Below are 7,081 nucleotides of genomic sequence, written 5' to 3'. Positions count from 1 at the left end.
TTAATGGAGTCACGGGGAACAAGGGCAGCACGACCTTGAAGGACAGGTACATTGGCATCTGAAGGTCAGAAAGAAATAGTGGGAGATAAAGACGGGATGAGAGGAGAAAGTTCAGGACCTCAGGTGCTCTGGCCAAGAATGGACCTTGACGTAATGAGAAGGAAATCCAGGTCTTGGCAGAGCTGAGTGGCCTGGGAGGCTCTGAGCTGCGTCCTCCCTCCACTCTTCCCAGCGTTTGTGATGATCGTCAGCCCTGGCTTGCAGCCGCGTCCCACCAGGCTCTGACTGCATCTGCATGAGGTGCTCTGGGTCTCACTTGGCCCCATTGCTTCTTCAGATAAAACAGTCAGATGATCGTACCACCTAATGTCACAGTATAGGTATTTGGAGGTGCAAGTTAGCACGCCAATACAAATGAACATCAAAAAGTTCATGGAAAATATTAAAAGGTGAATCTACTTTGGTGCAAAACAAACAAACAAACAAACAAAAACCATGACATCCACGCATAGTTTTTTCATACATTTTTCTGGACTTTTTGAAGACCCTTTGAGTTGGTCATTATTTGTTTAAGACATTTAAGAGACTGTCTGGGCTAAACTTGGCTTATATCCTTAACTCTTTCTCAAGCTCCACCTTCTGATGGCAAGTGGGGGTATGAAGATTTCCTGCGAGGCCATTAGCACTGAGCCATTGGTAAGCCCGAGGGAGGTCAAATCATGCTCAAACTATAGTATTTCTTATATATGTGGATGTCAATTTTTCTTTTTCTTTGCACCAAAGTACTATCTTTGACTGTCATTTTCCAAAAACTTTTTAAAGTATTTTTGGCCAACACAATTCAATTTCTAACAGGGCTGATCTGCAGAAAATGAGATGTTAGTAGGATGGGTCGAAAGAGAGTATGCTGATGGGGACTTCCTTCCTGTGTCAGGCTGGCCCTGGTGGCTAGCTGTGTCAATGCAGCAGGGAGCTTACCCATGCTGAGATTTTCTTTTTTAAAGATTTATTTCTTTTTATTGGAAAGTGAGATATACAAAGAGGAGGAGAGACAGAGAGGAAGATCTTTTGTCTGTTGATTCACTCCTTAAATGGCTGTCTGATGGTTCACTCCCCAAGTGGCCGCAATGGCTGGAGCTGAGCCAATCTGAAGCTAGGGGCCAGGAACTTCTTTCTGGTTTCCCATGCAGGTGCAGGGTCCCAAGGCTTTGGGCTGTCCTCAACTGCTTTCCCAGGCCACAAGCAGGGAGCTGGATGGGAAGTGGGGCCGCCGGGATTAGAACCAGCGACCTTATGGGATCCCAGTGCTCACTGGTGTTGCTCATCAAGCCGCGTGGCTCATTCCACTGGGTGTCTTTCAGTGCACCCACCATGTTAGACCCACCAAGCTGGCTGGATGCTGATTTGACTTCACTGAGTGGTTACACTTGCAGAAAAGAGGAAACTCATCATTGGTATCAGAGCACTCTTGGACTCTGGAAAATTCCTTTACGCTCAGCGCCCATGAGCCCAGCAGAGCCTGACAACCTCAGCCAGGACCTAACTGTGTGAGCTAAGGATTGGTGAGGGGATGGGCAGGGAAGCAGCTGGCCCAGGGGCCAGAGTCACTCTGCAGGGTTGCCCCTAAGCCAGCCTCCCCCGTCAGCTTCCAGAGTTCTGTCATCTGCTTCCACATCCTCTTCTTTGATGTGAGTAGCCCACAAGTTTATGAGTCTGATTGTGTTTATCTCCTCCGCAAGGAATCAACTTCAACGAGAACGTGGAGGGCTGAAAGTCAGGTGCAGTTTCGGCAAAAGCGTGATCAAGTTTGTTTGCAAGGAAGAAAGACTCTAAACAGCATCCATTCCTAAAAATATGTCAGCAAGCACAAAGCAGTCTGTAACCCAAAGTAGTGACTATGGCAGGAGAAAAGTGATAATAAAGACACTTCCTGTTTGTTCAACACTTGATCATCTAGTAGGCATGTGAAGTCATGCATGATGCTACTTCAAAAAGTTCATTAAAAATAGATCTAGAAGAAAAGTTTATTTTCATGTAGAATGTTTTGAAATGTAGGTAGTTTCTCCTAATATGCACGTTTCCATGAACTTTTTGAAGATGCCTCATTTGCATGGATTTTAAAAAAATGTTTGCACCAAATCAAATATACCTTTTACTTCTGTTTTCCGTAAGTTGTTGATGTTCCCTTATATGTAACTTGTAAAAGCAGCAGTGAACATTTCAGGAAAATGAGAACAAATGTCACTAAGTGAAAATGTTGTTCAGAGACATTACATTAAAAAAAATCTTCTTAATAATATCCAGAGCATGTTGGCCTCATGAGGAAGTTCTCGTGCAGCCTATGCTGGTTTTGGGGCTGCTGCCCCATTTGGGTTGAACGAATCACAGGCACAGCTCAAGAGTAAAGGTGGGAAGTGATCCTATCAGGGCACAGACACTAGCAGGTGCCTGAGCAGTCTACCATGTAACTCAGGTGCATTGTTTATGGGCTTGGAGTTTTCATTTGCTTCAATGAACTTATTACCTCTTCCCACGACTTGCTAATCTGTCCATAACTCGGTGCTGTCTCATCCTCCAGGTGTGTGTAGCACAACCTAGGCCACGTAAGCATCTGTGTCTCGGGTTAGCAGACTTTTCCTGTGTAGAGCTGGGTAACAGACATCTTGGGTTTCGTGAGCCCCACGCAGTACTACTGCTCACCTCTGCTGTTGAAGGGTGGCAGCAGTCAGAGATGTCACACAACCTAACGGGCACAGCTGGGTTCCAATGAGACTTTCAAAAACTAATAGACTATGCATTACCACTCAGCCATAAAAAAAGAATGAACTCCTGCTTTTATGCAACAAAATAGATGCACCTGGAAACCATTATGGTCAATGAAATAACTCAGTCTCAAAAAGACCAATAATACATATATTTTTTTCTCTGATATGTGACAGGTAATAATATAGAATATAAAAAAAGTATAAGAATGAAACGGTCACTTTGGAATATGGTTGCTATTTTATACTGTTTATACTCCAGTGAAACTGTGGTCTTTCTACTTTTTGCTTGTCAGATATTATGATTAGTGGTGAATTAAGCCTGTAAATATAGACTGAAATTACGTCTTTGCGGGCCTTGTGCAATGGCTCAGTGGCTAAATCCTTGCTTTGCAAATGCCAGGATGCCGTCTGGACACCTGTTTGTATTCTGGCTGCTCCACTTCCCTTCCAGCTCCCTACTTGTGCCCTGGCAAAGTAGCAGAGGATGGGCCAAAGCGTTGGGATCCTACACCCATGTGGAAGAACCTCTTGGATCCTGGATTTTGGATCAATTCAGCACTGGCCCTTGTGGTCACTTGGGGAGTGAACCAGCAGATGAAAGATCTTTCTCTCTGTCTCCCCTTCTCTCTGTATATCTCCCTTTCCAATAAAGACAGAAAAATCTTTTTAAAAAATTCTATCTTTATACAAACTGATGAAGAGAGGGGAGGGAGGCAGTGGATCTTGAAGGGTAGGGAGGAGGGAAGGAAGTGAGCTCATTTTCTTGGTAATGTATCAATGGAAAGCACAAATAAAATTAATTTTCAATAAAACTAAAAATTTACAAATTGTGACTAAATTTATTTCTCTTAGAATACTAGTTAAAACATATTAATAGATCTGTTTTATTACTTATTACAATAATTAGCATAACAAAAATTAAGAATAGAAATCAGTAAATATTTTACTGCACAGAAGAGCTATATTAAGCATTATAATTTTCACAACATCCTTAGGAGATAGGTGCCATTGTTAAACTATACCCACATTTGAAAATTGTGTCTAAGTAATTTCTTAGCGTTTGTCACTCTTTAAGACTTGATATGTTATTGTTTGACCCAACAACAGTATAATGTATATACATATTCTATATATATATATTTGATGTAGGGTAGATTTAAAAATAATAATACATATCTTACTACATTTTTATGAGCATATAATTTCTGGGACATATCAATATTTAACCAGGAAAAAAAAGAAAGATGGTGGGTTAGCTTTGCCTTGTGGACTGTGGCTTGTCGACCCTTGATTATATCATAATTTTCTAGACTGCTCCAAAGTTGTGTATCACACTCCAGTACTGCTACTTCTCATATTTACAAGTTAAACGTCATCCTAGTAGCATCTGATTTGATCATGGAAAGAACTGATCAACACATGCTACATTTTCACCTAATTGTTTAACATCATAAACAATTCATTGGGGGTGGTGCTAACAGTATAGTAGGGAAACCCACAACCTGTGATGCCAACACCCAGGTAGTGCCAGTCCGTGTTCCAGCTGCTCCCCTTCCCATCTAGCTCTCCGCTCACATCTTATGAAAAGCAACAGAAGATGGTCCAAGCACTTGGGCCCCTGCCATACACACAGGGGACCTGGATCAAGCTTCAGGCTTCAGCCTGGTCCAGGACTGGCTGTTGTAGCCACCTGGGAAGTGAACTAGTACTGGATGTGAGATTTCTCTCACTTTCCCTGTGTAACTCTGATTTTCAAATAAATAAGTAAAACTTTTACTTTCAAAAGTTCATAAGGTGTTTCCCAAGTATCTTAAGAGTCTTAGAAAAAGCTTTGCTGGTAGCATACATTGTCCAAATAGACTCCCAAGAGCACTGGATAGGAAACCCAAAATAGCTGTGAAATAGTCACAGGCAAGTTAAGCACCTTTCCAGAGTTTTCATCTGGAAATACGACTATAGTCCTATCTCCTAGAGTTACTATGAAGAAAAAAATGAGCCAGCTCCCATTAAATAGATGAGACCCAGATCAGAGTAAATGCTGCTAAAATGTGGAAATGAATTCAGAAAATCACAAATGCTAACTCTCTTCAATGATGACTTGATGAAAATGAGTATACGCCTGTTTCCAAGGTTCATTGTGTTGCTGTATAAACTCAAGGACTTTTAGTAAGAAAGTCAACAAATTAGTTTAGGCCCGATTACTTTCAAGCTTGTGGAAATTTGCATGGCAAATCACAAGCAGGCGAAGTGGAGCTTGATTTGATAGCTAGCCCTCAGATGCCAGCAAGAGGGCATGCAGGTGCATCCCACACTTTCTGATTTGTTGCTAAAACCTTAGACAGATGGCAGGTTCTTCACGAACATACTGGCTACCTAGCAGTCCCTAAACAGCAGGCGCTGGCTAGGAGTTGCCGATGTATTGCTTTCCTTTGTCATGGTGTGCTGTTGCTGAGCCCCCCAGCCATGTGACCCCCCGTCTTGTCTAACTCATGTAAATAAGACTGCCTGCTGCAGCAGCTGAAAGCACAGAAGCTGCTGGGGTGGCCAGCCGGTCTTTTGTTTTGCTACGCCATGTGCAGCTGTGCGATGGCCCGGTGACCCATCTGTGCCCCCGTGGTCAGCGTTTCCTCAGTGAATCGCTTTGACTCTAGTGTTTGTCTTCACCTCACTGACGGGAGCTGGCAACAGCAGTAGAGTTCAGGAGGCCGGCTGGCCAGTTTTTAGGCACACTACACCCTGGAAGCCTCATGGTTCTAACAGCCCACCTTTCTTGGATAAAGCTGCTCTCACAGCGTTCTTACTGCATAATGCTTTGACATCAATAATTCAGAAAAAAACTGTGCTTACTGTGTGCCAACTCTTATTAAATCTGCCGAAAATTTTTCTTACCAATCGGCAACTGGATTTCAAGAGAGCAAAAAGTCTTAAAGAACAATGTTCCATGACTGACGTGTGATGATCAGGTTGGTACCTGAAACAGAACATGTCTGTGTGGTGAGGATAAGGATGTCACCAAGAAAAGGAAGACGGGGGAAGGAAAAGGCCTCCCCTATGGAGGGAGGGGGCACTTGCCTTCAGAGAAGCTGGCACAGGGTCATTTGTGGTCGCTGGCCTGGACTGTGCCCACTGCAGGTGATCATGGCATGTAGGCCACTGGGCACTGGGGCAGAGAGCAGCATTTGGCTTCCCAGCCTGGCTCTGTTGGCAGAGCCCACAGGCACACAGCTCAGGGACGGGAAGTACTCTACAACCGCAATGTGAGAAGCAGACTGCAGTTGACGGCCTCATTCCCAACAATTTCCTGTGTATTCCTGCACCCCAATACCCCTTGTTTGTGGAATTTAAGGAGAGGGGTTTGGTGTTTAAGTTAGATGTTTCTGGAGTTCAGCTACAAGAAATGTCACCCTGGACCGTGGTGGACTAGGAAAATAATATGCACAGAAATTGGTACGATCCCACAAGGGCTTAGAGAATGGGATTCAAGATGCTTCTTTTGGTGTTAAATATTCTGCATCTATGAATATGAAAGTCTTTCAAATGTGCATGGGATGTGTTAAGAAACTATGCAGATTTCTAGACTTCCAGTTTCTCTTTATGACATCTTCTTACAGACCACGGACTGTCTCCTTACAATTGTGTTCAGTGGTCCCCAGACTTCAGGCTAACAGAATTACCTGGTCCTGACTTGAGCTTGTCTCAGCTGGGGCCTGGAAACTTGCATTCCTATCAATCTTCAGGTGGGAGACCTGAAAGCACTGATGTGGAAGAGAACGGCTCCTGGCAGAGGGGTCAGCTGTGTCGTGTCCAAGTCCTGTGATAGCTTTCAGTCCATCCACATATGCCAGTCTGCTCTTCAGTCATTACAAGAAAACCAATCCTTTACTAACGTTTCAGTAGATTGCAACTTTTTCTTTATAGACCCTGATTTTAAGATGAGAAATATAATGGAGATTTTCTAGAAACGCGCCTACCTAAAGCCACACAGGCCAACCCACTTCTTTGTATCTCAGTTGACAACTGCAAAGTATCAAAGACAGCTTTGATTGTATCAGCACTGGCACACATTTGTTCTGTCACTGCTGGACCATCTCAGAACTACTGGGCTTGACCAGCACACAACATACTGACTCGGTTTTGATCATATGTCCTAAAAAGCCGACCCTCAAACAGTGCTTGTGACTGAGTCTGAAAAATGTTACCCGTCCACAAAATATGTAGCAACTTAAAAGAGTGGCTTCAAGACATGCAAGAGGTGCAGGCTACAAGCTGGCCCGGCCGGTCGGGAAGTCACTCACATTCCCAGCAGGTTCATCTGC

Source organism: Ochotona curzoniae, unplaced genomic scaffold, assembly GCF_017591425.1.
Source record: "Ochotona curzoniae isolate NIBS_2020 unplaced genomic scaffold, NIBS_Ocur_1.0 scaffold_2476, whole genome shotgun sequence".
In the NCBI taxonomy this organism is placed as follows: Eukaryota; Metazoa; Chordata; class Mammalia; order Lagomorpha; family Ochotonidae; genus Ochotona; species Ochotona curzoniae.
The sequence above is the reverse complement of the archived record's forward strand: the minus strand, read 5'-3'. Positions refer to the sequence as shown.